General features: G+C 43.7%; 1 protein-coding gene and 2 long non-coding RNA genes across 7 annotated transcripts in view; 2 read left to right on the top strand and 1 right to left on the bottom strand.

Moving 5' to 3' along the window:
- Positions 1-1,927, bottom strand: part of LOC135284220 (uncharacterized) — a 23,858-nt gene extending 21,931 nt beyond the window's left edge. For both annotated transcript variants that reach the window (XR_010349671.1, XR_010349666.1), the window contains exon 1: positions 1,608-1,927. This is a non-coding gene — a long non-coding RNA (uncharacterized LOC135284220). The remainder of the gene's footprint in view (positions 1-1,607) is intronic.
- ENPP2 (ectonucleotide pyrophosphatase/phosphodiesterase 2) overlaps positions 1-12,880 on the top strand; it is a 71,790-nt gene that overhangs the window by 1,765 nt on the left and 57,145 nt on the right. The window lies entirely within an intron of this gene.
- Positions 1,377-12,880, top strand: LOC135284210 (uncharacterized). 2 transcript variants are annotated; one of them, XR_010349655.1, is made up of 4 exons: positions 1,377-1,496; positions 2,100-2,194; positions 3,503-3,636; positions 12,241-12,880. It is a non-coding gene; the product is annotated as an uncharacterized LOC135284210 (long non-coding RNA). The 2 variants fall into 2 exon arrangements; XR_010349654.1 differs by lacking the exon at positions 12,241-12,880 and adding an exon at positions 11,757-12,234.

Raw genomic sequence — 12,880 nt, 5'->3', positions numbered from 1 at the left:
GATATGTTAGCATCATTCTTGAAAGCTGGAGCTGTTCATAGCAGTGCCTGCACTGCAGCCTTTACCAAAGGATGCCAAATGGATCCTTTGACATTAGCTGAACTGGAAGTGGAGGTAATGAATATTTTTGTGAGAGATGGATGAAGTGGTGCATGAGACTGCTCCTGGCAGTGCTGAGGCTAGCAGCAGCTTGTCCAAATGCCCGTGTGCTATTGGAAGTGCTCATTTATGGCACTTCCCCAGATTAATGGAGCACTTATGGAAACACATCAAACCTCATATTACTGACACACCAGCAACACAAACTGATTTTCAGGTGCTTACAAATCTGACAGCATGCCTGACCCATGCCACACATTGCTGGAGGAGGGGTTTTGAGCCCCCCAGCACAGGTCTCCCCATGCCACCCACACAGCCCAGCTGGGATGCACCCTCCCCCGTGCTCATCACCGGGTGAGATGACAACTGTGTTTGTAGGGAGCCAGACCAAATGATCTCACAGGCTTTCTTTGTCTCAAAACCCAGGAAACTCTGTGTGCTCCACACAGTTAGAATAAAAGAGAACAGGGTCACTGTTGCTTTGTTACACAAAAAACCCCATAAATATAGAAATAAATACATATTGGTTCTCTCACTTTTAGGCAACTATTTTCCTATTGTGTACAGTTATTTAAATTCCATGAGATTCATGGTAAATGGTCTTTTGTCCTAGGAGGCTTCATGTTTCAAAACACTGATGTAATTAATTGTTTAGAAGTTCTAGTTGATAGTGCTGAATGTGAAAAATTGGATAAGAGATTAAAAATACAATATAATAGCAGGTATGCTCAGCTCCTGTCGTCTTGCCCTAAGCCAGACAGAACTGTTCTCCTGTTGCAGCTGGATTCCATCCATGGCTGGGAGACTGTGTCCTCAGATACCTGCTCTTCTAACCCAGTTCTTAGCCAGACATTTTTATTTCTTTGTGGTGCTTCATGTCCTCCTTCCATGCTGATTTTCTTGTGAAGTAACTCAGAAGTCTAGTCCCAAAGTTTTCCCCTTTGTTTATCTAACTTCATATTTTCTTGTAGAGTTTTTTACTAGGAAGCTGTGTTGGGTTGGCTTTGTCTGGCCCTCAGATGCCCTCTCTCATTCCCCTTCCTCAGCAGGGCAGGGGGAGAAAATAGGATGGAAAAGCTCATGGACTGAGATAAAGACAGGGAGATCACTTACCCAATTAGTGTAATGGGCAAAACAGACTCAACTTCGTAAAAATGAATTCAATTTGTTGCTAGTGGGACACAAATGAAAAAATTGAAACAGCACCTTCCTTTCCCCTTTTCCCAGTCCTTCATTCCCGGTTCCCCCACCTCTCCCCACCATCCCAGGCAGCACGGAGGGGATGGCCGGTCCATAAGAGCCCTCTCTGCTGCTCCCCCCTGCTCACACACCTCCCTGCCCCGCTCTGGGGCCTTTCCGTGGGCCAGGGTCTTTCAGGACAAACCAGCTTCTCTGAGGTATTTTCTGCAAGGGAATCCCTGCTCTGGTGCCTGGAGCACCTCCTCCCCTCCTTCCTCGGTGACCTTGGTGCCTTCAGAGCTGTTTCTCTTACTTTCCCCCTCACTCACCACAACCTGCACAGCGCTTTTACCCTCTTCTGTTTCGTTCTACCCGAGTGCTGCCATCTTGGCCCCGTGAGGGGCCCGTGAGGGCCTGAGCCCGGCCTGTGGTGGGACCGGCTGGGTCTGGTCCATGGCAGCCCCAGCCTCTCCACATAATGCACGTGTTTCTGCATTCTCACCCTCTGTTCTTCTGTTTCCATGTATTTTTTGGTTAGTTAAAGATTTTAACCTGAAAGCATTCTAGTTTTGAAGGCCGCTCTGGCTTTGCTGTTACATGGCTCTTCACCAGTTTTATCTTCCTTTTTTTATTTTAAAGAATACTTGGAAACCCATCGTTGTTCATAACCTTTTTTTTTTTTCTTCCCATGTCATCTGATGTAGAAACCTGCAGAAACACCACTGTTGGGACATGGCCAGGGCTGTTCCTGAAGTCCTCCCTCCCGCAGCACCCACCTCTCATCCCTCTCACTGAAATGTCACATTTTATTCCCTTCACAGATTTCTGTTCCCTGCTGTAAATGGCATCTTCAGCTGAGGTCCTGCCTCTCATACCTGTGGTGCTCAAAGAACTTGGGATATATGGATTGTCCTGGGTAATAATGCTTTGTTTCATGCAGGCTTCTTGATCTACACCAAGTTTCAAGCTTCTGGCTCTACATTGCCACATGTGGCAGTGGCTGCCGGGACATGGCAGGATGCTGCTGAGGCTGCCTCAGGAGCTGCTGAGGCTGCCAGGCTACACATGCACTCAGCCAGCACCAACCCACTAGTTCCCAGACACATCCATCCAGGAAATCACTCCAGGTTTCATAGAGAGCCCTGTGCAAACCTGGGATAGGATTGGAACACTTCCCTCAGCTGTTTTGCAAACAGCATCACAAAGCAGAGGGGAGGAATACAGGCCAGGGACACCTCATCCCACACCCTGAATTTTCAATTAGTTGACTACAGCAACTGCAGAATTGGGCTCTGCAGAATTAGGCAGAATTGCCCCAGACTGCCTAATTTAGTCCTTGAGGCAAGAGATTTTGGTGCAGCAGGATGCACCAGCAGTCATGACAAATAGCAGTAAAAAGGGCAAAGACACTGAAGTGAATTCCAAGGTAGGAGTTACTACCCACAGGACATTTGTGGATTTGAGCCTATTGCTGTGTATCTTGCCCTGCTGAAAAATATTTTATGTAGCATTAGCTGTATGTTCCTGTGCTGTTGATGCATGTGACAGCTTGAAAACCTTTTCTGGCCAGTGACAGGACAAAGGGGGAATGGGACAAGGGTTTTTGGAGTTGCGACAGGATGGTCGTGAGGAACCTGTGTTATGGCAGCAGCAAACGGGGACCAGCCCTGCACCCAATTCAATGCTGGAGCTACCAAAGGAGACAGGGAAACTGTGATTGCAGCTGCAAGGACTGTTACAAATCAGTGCCCCTCCAGCTGCACCAGCCCATGGTTTGGTGTGTCAGCATTGGTCTCAGATGTGAGTGGGATAGTGGGAATTGGCACTCATCTGTATTAGGACCAGTGAAGGATGGGCAGTGCAATACTTAAAGACTTCAGAGGCTGTATAAAGAGAAAATATGGCTTGGTTCAGCCATCTTTGGAAAAATAAGAATATGAGTTTGTGGCTGCAATCTGGTACCTGCACCAGGTGACACTAGAAGAGAGGAACAGCTTCCTCAGTCATTTCAGGCATTCCTCAAAGGCTCTTTGCACACCCACAATGAATTTTGGCAGGGACAACCATAAACATCCATAAACACGAATATGAGCATAAACATGTCCATAAACTGGATATCCAGTGGATGAAAATATGGTCATTATGAGGTTGGGAGAAAAGGTACTGATGAAACAATATTTTGTAAATAATTAAGCTGCCTGTTTTTATTTCTTTCCATGTTGAGGCTGAGCAGCTAAAATGGCAGTGAAGACAATAGGCAAACCCCAGAAAAGGTCACCCCTCCAGCCTGGACAGAGTGAATGCTGTAAGATGGGCTGAAATTCCCTTTGAGCTGATGACCCTTCATCTGGGAGAAATGTAAGAAGCCCTTAGGTGCCTTTGGGATATCCAGAATAACAGGATCCCTTTCCTCGCTCAGGGGAACAGCATTTCTTTGTATATTGCTTGTAAATGACAGGATTGTACCAGAGAATCTGAGTCCTTGCTTACAGCAAACAACCTGAAGGGTCCCAGTCTCAGCTGGCTGCCAAGTCCAAAAGCACTGACCCAGGCCATTTGTGGGTGACTACAGAAATTCAGGGCACCTAAAGATGCTCCACTGTTTTGACATTCTCTAATGTATAATTGTGCAGTAGAGTACAACTGAAAGAGCATTAGCAATAGGGCAGAGATCACAAGCATGTTTTTATCCTTCCAATCCCCACAACAGCAGGAACAAGAAGGAGATTCCCTTTTGGAGTCTCCAAAGCTCTGTTCTCCTACTATATTTTGTCTCTTTTCACCCTCAACACTAAAATGTCTTTTTCTGCCCTCCCACTGCTCTACCAAGCCAGGCCAGTGTGCCCCACAGATGGCAGGAGATGGCTGTGACAACCATGGGATATTGGTACCCTTCATTTACTGGGCTGTCCTGGCGGTTGTTGTTGGCAGCATCAAGCCTGGTTTGTGTGTTGAATCTGTCACTTCTCCAAAAGTTTCCCTTGCCTCTCCCCTGTGCCTTCTGTCCTGCAGTCTGACTGTTCTTTTACCTGCACTTATACAATGGGCTTTGGAGTTTGGCTTATTTGTTTTATTCATAATGCATCAGAGTAGGAAGCAACAAAAGTTTTCCTAGTGTTGTTATTTTTTTACTTCAGTACCTTCCAAAACCATGCTGGAATTATCTGCAGAATCGAGCAGATGCTTCAGCAGGCTTAGACTCCCAGCAAGCAGGGGTATGAACATGAGGTTATAGTCCCATACTCATTTTCAAACCAGTTTTCACAGCTTAAGCTAGCACAGAGGCAGTTTGTGCTCCTGCTCTGTCTCTGTGCAAAGGGAATTCAGTTCACACCAGGGTAGGGGTCTTCTTTCTCTGATGACCTCAGCTGGCACCTGAACATATTGCTGCTGCTTGCCTCTTTCCATCATCCATCCTGGCTTCTTTGCCCAGAGTGTGTTGTTTTTCGTTGTTGTTGTTGTTTTGAAGGTGATTTAATTACAGTGTTCCTTCTCTCCCAAAAGACTGAAATGTTGAGCTTGCACATCTAAGCAGGGACAGCAGGCACTGGAGGCCCTCCCTGCAGCTGGTGAAGGAGATGTCCCTGCTCTCTTCACCACAGCAGTAGTTTACTCAAGTCTTTTTTACATGGGTTAGATCATGTGTTGCCATCAAAGTTGTTTGGTTTCAGTGTCTTGGAAAAGGGTTAGCCATGGACAGTGAAAAGATAATAAATTAAATTGTTTTGCAGGCTCTCTGTGGATGCCCGGGAACATCTGTCTCTGCCATGGAAATCTTTGACAAGTATAATTTTAGGCTGGTTTCAGTCCTGTCTGCTGTGAAAAGGACATTTACCAGGGTGGGGAGCCTTCTCTGAAGGCTGAGCAGAGCAGAGCAGAGCTGCTGTTGGTCTACAGCAGTCAGCAATCACTAAACCAACGAATTGTTTCTTTCAAAGTCTTGTTTTGCTAAACAGAAAAACAAAATATGAGTTAAACAAAGCTTAACTCAGTAAGATTATTTGCTTTAAAATAATGAAGCAATCTATTAATATTTAAGTGACCTTAGTTTCCCTGCAGTTCACTTGTTTAATCCATTAGAAAACATAGTTTATTCCTTTCCAAAGTTTTATGCTGAGAAAGTGAAAAAGTATTTGCCTAAAACCCCCTGATAATCCTTATGCAAACCAATGCAGAGTTGCATATTTTTGATTACTAGCATTTTTCTTCATTATATTGCATTCCTCCAGACTTTTAAATTTATTCAATTACACATTATGATATGGGTTTTTAAAACAATCATTCAGCAATGGATCACGTTGTTTAGTTGTTGAAATGTTGCCTATACTTTTTTCACCCGTAGAAAACAGGGAGTACTGTTCCAACAGGATGTTTTTCCCTTTGTACTTACATTTGTCATCTTTGCACTGGGCTGAAATCAGAAAAAAAAGTGACCTTCAACTGAACTCGTGGTGACATGTTTCAACTTAGGAAAATTTGTGATGCTTGGAAAGTGGCCCATCTGTCCGAAATGACCCAAAAAGCAAGATGTGATTGTTTTACGCTTTTGTGCTTTGCCATTACAACAGGCAGCAGCAGATGCCTATTAAAAATGCAGGGTGTTCAGTGACTGCTGAGGTGACAGCACTCCCCTGGGAGCAGAGGGAGTGGGGGGACAGCAGAGCTTGTCCCTGCCCCCTCCCCACTCCCCTGCCCGCGGATGCTTCTCAGTTACCGGGTGGCTTGGGGCTCCGAAGCAGCAGCAGTTTGCAGCTCACTGTGTCTCACTGCTGCCAGGGCTGAGGACCTGGGCAGGAATCTCATCCAACTGTAAAACCTGTCAAAGGAAGGGAAGTTTTTAATCTGTTTTGATTTGTAGTGTATCTCTAGAAATAGTTGGGGTGAGAGGATGGAAGAGATAGCAAGGATTTGCCAGTCTGCAAATACATTAGGTATCTGGATTCTGCCTGCTGGGTTTATTTCTGTTCTGAAGGAAAAGGCCAGAAAAGCCAGTTATTTCTAAGGTATTGAAATATCTCACCCCTCTCAACAGCTAGGGATAACTTAAAAAGATGTGTCTTTCAACTATGAGATAAATCAGTACACCCAAAAAAGGGATGCAGATGGGATTAAGTTTATTAACATGTTATCTGTGTCCCCATTTTATGCAATTTTCTATGAACAAAAACCTGGACAGTTCCTGTTGTATCTTCTTCCACATAAATGGTCATGTGGCCAGTGAATCAGATCAGGCAGTTTAGGCAGTGTTTAATAATTGTTGTTTTTCTCTTTAAGAGGACATCTCTTCTTCATCGGCTGTCCTAATTTCTTCAGGATTTTCTTTCTCTTTGTGTTGGACTGATTGCATTTAGTGGTGTAGACCTGTAGTTTTATGCAAATAAAATAGATTTGCTTGAGTCAGGCTCATGCTCATGTGAAGTGGGTTCAAGCCCTAGAAGGCCCTCAGCTTTTTTTTTTTTTTTTTTAATTGTCTTAACTGCAACACTGTCAAGGTCTGTTCTATGTTCACGCATTTATTTACCATTAAAAAAAAAAAAAAAAGCCTTAGGTAGAAACACACATCACTACAACAGCAGCCAATTCTTCATCCTTAGATGCCTCTTATACATAGAACCAGGAGGAAAATGTGCCCACCTGAAGGCATGTCCCCACTTGTGTGGGAATCCTGTTTCCAGCCTGACCCCACTTTGGTCTTTCTGCAGAAGTACTGATGCTGCAAAAAATGCCTCAGCTGCAGGCAAGTTAAGAACAATATTCCTAGTGACATATCTCTTTAAACTGGAATCAAATAGGATTTTGCTGTTTTGAAAATACCAGTAAGGTTTTTTTTTTTTAGATTAGCTAGCAGAAACATATTAATTAAAATATTTCTTTTTTGATCCAAGTGCTGAAAACATGAAAAAAAGTATTTCAAACAAACAGAAACTCTTGTTTGCAAAGAAAACAAAGTAAACAGTATTAATTATATCCACATTTTACTTGTAGGGGAGAGACTAGCACTTGGAAATTTTTTAATCATATCCAAACCTTGACCTTGAAAATGTGCCAAAACAGAGTTTGAGCTGAGGGTAAATGTAATCAAGTCAGAGAGATATGTTACAGGGTTATTGTAGAAGTCCCCACAAGAAGTTTTATATACCCAGGAGATTCACAGCTAATATTCTAATGAGAAAGGTTTGAACCTGGGAAAGGATGTACATAGAAATTAGAAAAAGAAACTGGAAAGATTATTTGAAGCCTAGAAAACGTGCTTTTTACATCTTTAAGTAGCTTTCCCATCCTTGTGGGGGTTTGTTTTTTTTTTTTTTTGGCGGGGGGGGGGGTTAGCTTTTTTCACAGTTGTTTGTTAGTTTTTGTTTTGGTTGTTTTTTTCCCCTCATTTAGCTTTAATTCATTATTTTAAAGAGGCTATGGTTTTTGTGGCATGTATTAGGTTATATCACTTGTAAAATTCAAATAAATTAACAGTGATTGTGTGTGGCATATGCAAGGTACCATGCAAGGCCCTTGAAACCTCCAGACTGCTGTCTGGGGGGTAGGCGGGTGGATTTCACACCACTGAAATCTACAGCTCTTTGAAAAAGACCGATGTAAAGCTGTTAATGGGCACCTGTGGCACCCGTATCAAGCACTGGAAAACAAGAGTGAGGACTTGAATACACAGCTTTTATGGGCTGTGCTAAAAACACATACGGGCCCTGTGGCTCCATGTTTCACTCCTTCATATTCTCCCTGAAGATTTTTCATCACAAAACAGTTTATATTCTGCAGTTGCTAGAATTTTTATATATGACTATCTCAAGAAATAGAATTCTCAGTGCATTTTATTGAAGTGCTTCAGCTGCTTCATAATAGTAATATTGTCCAGAAACGGAATTGGGTATATGTTAGTTTCTTTGAAGATGAGGAAGGCATAGCTATGGAACTGCTGTGAACGCTGCTGCTGTGGTGTATGGCTCCCAGTGAAAGATTTCACCTCTCACTGCGAGCCAGCGTGAGTGGGTGGTGTGTTGGAGTGGGTGGTGTATTAGCTGTGAGAGACTAGCATTCAGGCACCCACAGCTTTCTCCAGTCACTGAAAACTCCTCTTTCCAGCTGACCTAGCTCTCATGCTAAAAGACATAACCTCACTTATAAACCTTGTTCTGCTTGTACCACCACAAATGGTGATTGTGTGTGGAGGGTGCACTCGGGCTAAGACTCCCCCACAGGCATCATAGGCAGCTTCTGGAGCTGCAGTGCTAGCACCAAATCCACACCCCTCACTGAACTGCTCAAGCTGTTGGGTGTGAGAAAATTTATTTCTCTACTGCATTATGTCCTCCTTTTTCTCACCAGGCTGCTCACCAGCATTTTAGTCGTTATTCCAGTGAGTATACAAACGTTTTACATAAGTAAAGCAGGGACAGGGACTTGGGTTCCCCCCTGGCCAGTGGTTCCTCTTCTGTCTCTGGGTAGGCAGAACTCAGGTTCAGCCAGGTGTGAACCCAGTGTCCCTGTGTTCTGAGCAGGACACATACATGAGGGTGAGGTCAGGTGAGGTGAGGAGGGGTGCAACGTGCTGTGCTGGTGGTATTCAGTGAGTTTTGGCTGTATCTGGGTGTTCTCCCTCCAGCCCTGTGAACCCTGCAAGCATTATATAGGATGCTCAGAAATGTTGATGGGCCTATATGTGCTTAAGGCACTTGTGCTTCAGGGGCTGGGCTGCAGCAAACTGCAATTTTGAAGACTTTAATTTGTCCATGATTGTCCCTGAGGGTCTGGCACTGCTTTATGGGTCTTTCTGGCCAAGAAAGTCATCCTCAGCACAGCCCTCCAGGGCACCAGGCACTATGATTTGCATACCATTCCCCTCAGGGCAGTGATGAGCAGACAGATAATTGAAGACTGGTGGTGTTTTGAGAAACTGCGGTGAGGAGGGTGTACTTTCATGTCAGCACAGCCTGGTTTGTGGGTCTCCCCAGGCTCATGGGGTAGCAGAGGGCATAGCTCCTCGGCAGTCAGTCCTGTGCCTTCTGAAGTTCCACCTGAATGTGAGGAAGAACTTACTGTGGGAGTGACTGGAGCAAGCTGGAACAAGCTGCCCAGAGAGGCTGTGGAGTCTCCTTCTCTGGGTATATTCACCATCCTTAGAAATGTGCTCTAGGGAATCCTGTTTGATTAGGGATGTTGGACTAAATGACCTCCAGGGGTCCCTTCCAACTTTAACCAGTCTCAGTCTGTAATAAAAGAGTGGTTTAAAGTCCTTTATACACAAGAATCAGCTCTACTTGATAAGTTGTGCCTCTTTGACTTTGTTAAGACTCAGGGTGTCTTCAGTAAGGTACTCAACTCTTCCCATGCTCACTCTGGCTGTTGGAAGTTCATTTGGTTTCCCAGTGCTTGTACCTGAGCATGATTGATGTGGATACAACTTGAATTTCTATGTTTTGTCCAAAGGTTTTGTTCCTTGAAATTACTATTTTGTACACTCAACTGACTCTTTTTCTTGGCCACAGCCATACATGGATGCTGTGTTTGGGAGGAGGAGAGCTCTGAGGCACTATAGAGAAGTCCTTCACCTTTCTGTCTTTCATGTTGCTGTCAACCCTACTGGAGGCTTTCACCCTGGTTCCCCAGTCATCCCATGCATTCAGCATCCAGTGCAAAGTTGACAGGAGTAGCTAAAAAGGTTCATTTTATTGGAGTCCACTCCATCCTCAACTCAAGCAGTATACTTGATTTCTCTGCATTCCTTTTCTCATTAGAAAAACTGCTCAAGAAAAACGAGTTTATGTAAGACTGTAAGTACTGCCTTGCTTATACTGACTCTATGGAATAGCCTTTGATACCACTTCCCATAGCATTCTTCTGGAGAAATTAGTTATTCACGAGCTGGATGGGTGCCCTCTTCACTGGATTAAAAAACTGTCTGGATGCCTGGGCCCAGAGAGTGGTGATAGAGTTAAATCCAGCTGGTACCCAGTCTCCAAGGCTCAGTAGTGGGGTCAGTTATGTTTAATACCTTTAATGATGACCTGGACAAGGGGGTTGAGGGCACCCCCAGTCAGTTTGTTGCCCAGCAGAAAAGGACCTGGGAGAGCTGACCAGCAGTGGCTGAACATGAGCCAGTGTGTGCCCAGGTAGCCAAGGCAGCCAGTGGCATCCTGGCCTGGATCAGAAACAGTGTGGCCAGCAGGACCAGGACAGTGACCTGGCACTGGGCAGGCTGCACCTTGAATCCTGAGTTCACTTCTGAGCCCCTCACTTCAAAAAGGACATTGAGGAGCTGGAGCATGTCCAGAGGAGGGAAACAGAGATAGAGGAGGGTCTGGAGCACAGATGAGGAGAAACTGAAGGAGCTGGGGCTGTTTAGGCTGGAGAAAAGGAGGCTCAGAGAAGACCTTATCACTATTTACAACTGGCTGAAAGGAGGCTGCAGCCAGGTGGAGTTTTTTCTCTTCTTCCAAGTAGCACGTAACAGGATGAGACAGAATGGCCTCAGGTTGTACCAAGGGAGGTTTAGACTGCATATTAGGAAAAATTTCTTCACAGAAAGTGTTGTCAAACTGCCCAGGGAAGCTGGTGGAGTCACTATCCCTGGAGGTATTTAAAAGACGTTTAGGTGTGGCACTTAGGGACGTGGTTTAGTGGTGGACATGGATTTGGACTCAGTCATCTTAATGCTTTTTTCCAACCTAAACGATTCTGCGACTCAGTGAATGTTTGTTACTGGAAATGGCACAGCACGAGCGTCTCCCGTGAGGCGCCATCTGGTGCCTCCTTGTAAGCTTTGCATCCCGTATTTAAACAATCACTGTAATCATACAAGCCTGAAGTGCCAAAGGACAATTTTTACTCACCAAAACTGAGGAAGAGGCATTTCATATTCTGATGATCTTGTTAAAATTCCTTTTTAACGTGTTTCATTTAAGCCTTAAAACTTCCACTGAATTGCTGAATTCTTGGGCCAGGAGTACATTATTTCAGCTTTAGTCCTTTCTTTTCTGATTAGTAAAATGGCAATTAGTTGCTGAAAAATTAGTTGCCTGTGATCAACAGTGAATTTTTTCCTGAACAAAATCATTAGACCTTGTTTATGTTAATAAGTTCCTTTTGAATCTGTCGGATAGCTTCAGGCACAATCCTTGAGACAAAAAGAACATTGTGCATCTGACTGTGTTCAGTTCAGAGCTACTAGAAAATGTCTTACATAACACAGATGAAAAAGATTAGCCATTTCAGAGTCATCATCTATAGTTCTAAAGGACATTATAAATGAGCCTAATTAATTTAATATACTTGTAACATGAACTAGGAAACAAAATAAGTCCTTCCATTTATGTGAAATTGTGAAGTTTACAAGCTTTAGAGATATTAAATGAATGGAAGAATGAAGTATGTATGTTTAAATTGGTAGAAGTCATTCATAATGCTACATTTTTTTGTTTTCTTTGTTAAGGGTTTTTTTTCTGAATAGCCATTTTTAACATTTGTAGGAACTTTCAAAAAAACTGAGGACCTGTGTGTTAGGAAGATACGCAGGAACATCAAAGACTCTGAAACTGACAGCATCTCAGAGACTTCATGTATTGGTTTGACTACACAAAATTAGCCGCCTGATTTGAAAAGTCCGCTGTGTTTTGCCTGAGTCCCTTGGTCATCTGAAGGTCCTAGCCTGTAGGAGAGCTTGGAGCTGCTGATTCCCATATTTTGCTCTGAAACCATGAGCTCCATTAGTTAAGATACATAGGCAACACCGTTGAGCAGTTTCATTTGGGACACTTTAGGTTTCCCTTCTTCTGCAGTCACACGCTGCTGTACTTACCTAGTGTTTGGGGATGAAGTTGTTTAACCACAGGATATACAAGAGGCTAAGGGCAAAGAATTTTATAGGAACAGCTGGTAAAACCTTTGATGATTACTTTTCTTTAGACCTTTACACACAGCTTTTTGCTATTGCAACCTTTTTTTTTTTTTCAGCCCAGCTAGTGATAAAGTGAACGTTAGAAGATGGGTCTTGAATACATAGTCCCAGTTTGTGCAAGGAAAACGAATACAATGTCCTCGTGTAGGAATTTTCAAGCTAATTACATTGCCTTGAGCCTTGCAATGCAAAGTTGCAGCTGCACAATGGAGCCACTTTCGGTTAAGAAACTGCATAAAAAAGGATCAGGTCCTACCAAAGGCTGGCAGGCTGACACTTGGGCTGCAAAGAAAAGGGATTTTTAGAGACTCTGTCCTATATAGCTACACGGTGGGGGAGCTATTTCAGCAGGTAAAAGTTACCTGTAAACAAAGTTCAAAATTGTATGTGTTTAACACTGCAAAATATTTTAAAGAAAACTGTACTGTGTCTGTCAATGCCAGTATAGAATATGGGACAGGTCCCAAGGGAAGCTCAGTCCACCCGAGGGCTTACAAACCTTGACTCTGTCCCTTTAAATGTAATTGTTAGTAAACACTTTCATGAAAGAAGCTTTCATCAGAGAAAAAAAAGTGGCAAACTACAGTGGTAAATAATTTGCCTTGGCAAATAACATTTAAGTCACTGATTTGAACCGTAATTCTGTTCAGCATTATCATTTGCTTTGTAAATAAAAGTGCTTATCCAAACAGCCAA

Source organism: Passer domesticus, chromosome 1 (assembly GCF_036417665.1).
Source record: "Passer domesticus isolate bPasDom1 chromosome 1, bPasDom1.hap1, whole genome shotgun sequence".
In the NCBI taxonomy this organism is placed as follows: domain Eukaryota; kingdom Metazoa; phylum Chordata; class Aves; order Passeriformes; family Passeridae; genus Passer; species Passer domesticus.
The sequence above is the reverse complement of the archived record's forward strand: the minus strand, read 5'-3'. Positions and strand labels throughout refer to the sequence as shown.